Here is a 1,658-nt window from a genome sequence, read left to right on the forward strand (position 1 = left end):
GGGCTTCTGCCCTAAGCTGTGGTAAGCACACCAAGGTAAGGCCACCCAGAGGGCCTCCAGGAGCTCAGAGAGGGACCTCCTTCCCCTAGCACCCTGCCTTGCCTCACTGGAACCCTTCCCATCCCCCTTCCCTGGCAAAGACATACCATGGCAAGACCCCCACCCAGAGGTTTATACTGAAAATAGTAGGCAATGCTCTGGTTGTAATATGAATGATCATAAATTGAGCAATGGCTTATTCACATTTTTATCTTAAAATACTTAAGTGCTTGAAGAGGATTTAATTATCACAGCATGAGTCGATAAGTGGGCAGTTTTGAAGATTTTAAAGGACATATCTGGGTAGTTTTAAGATCACCAGAGGCCGTTAACCCTCATAATTTACTGTCTATGTTTACTCAAATCTTTTCAAATTGGTCTCCCTGCATCCACATTTGCATTCCTCTAACTTGATTTCCACACTATCAGAATTATTGTTTTAAAATGCAAATCTGATCGGCTCTCTCTCACACACATATACACACATATGCACAGATGCACGCACACTGACATGCAGGTACACACACTCCTGTTTAAAATCTTTTGATGCCTTTTCATTCTCACATTTGAAGGCTAAAACCCTTAACACGGCTGACCTATGTTCCACAGTCCGTGATACATGACCCTGCCTGTCTCCTCAACCTGATTTCTCACCATCATCCCCGCTGCTCCCTATGGTCAGATCACAGTGTCCTTTTGGTTCCCTACAAGTCCTAGGTTTCTCCCCACTGCAGAACCACTGGGTATCCTCAGCCCCTGTCTGGAATGTTCCCTCATCTCTATTCCCTACATACACACACACACACACACACACACACACACACACACACACAAATGCACACACAAGCATTATTCAACTAATTACCTCCTCCTTCTTTTCTCTTCCTCCCTAGATCTCAGTTCAAGCCCACATTTCCTCAGAAAATGTTTCCATGACCCCCTAAACTGGGCCAGGCCCCTTGACACATTCTCACATAACCCAGTGGTCCGTGGTGACTGGCACACAGTAGGCATTCCAGAAGTATTGATAGCATAAGTAAATTAGCAAACAGACGTTTTGTTCATACAGATTTATCACTAGCACAAGACAAAGGGGGCCATGTTTTTTAGCCAAGTGAGTGAGCTAGGGAGGGGCTGAAAAGCAGAGGTTTCCCTGAGGTAACTAAGCAAGAATATTGGAGGAATTCAAAGGTGGATTTGGGTGTGTGTATGAGAAAGGGGTTCTCTGAGGTAAAAGTCACTCTGCGAACTGCGAGTGACCCAGAAACATATTAAAGGCAGAGGAAGGGAGAAGTTGTTGTTGCTGTCAGCTTGAAAGTTTTCCTTAGAAAACGCAAAGTAGCCAAGGGAAGAAAAGGGGAGGCAGAAGTCACTGACACATGGTAAGTTTATGTGTGTGCTTCAATTCTTGTTCTGAAAGGTTTTAAAGAACCTTCACAAAGATGCGTTCCATGTCACAAAATAAAACATATTCCAAATAAGGAATAAACAAGAGGAAAACAATGTATATGCATGAGATTAGCAAGGAGGATCTGCGGTTAAGGTATAAAGCCTTTAGCCATTACTTTAATTTGGCAAATTCTTTGCAAAATATTTTATTGACTTCTGAAAAAAAACTA

This window comes from Macaca thibetana, chromosome 13, assembly GCF_024542745.1.
Source record: "Macaca thibetana thibetana isolate TM-01 chromosome 13, ASM2454274v1, whole genome shotgun sequence".
Classification (NCBI taxonomy): Eukaryota; Metazoa; Chordata; class Mammalia; order Primates; family Cercopithecidae; genus Macaca; species Macaca thibetana.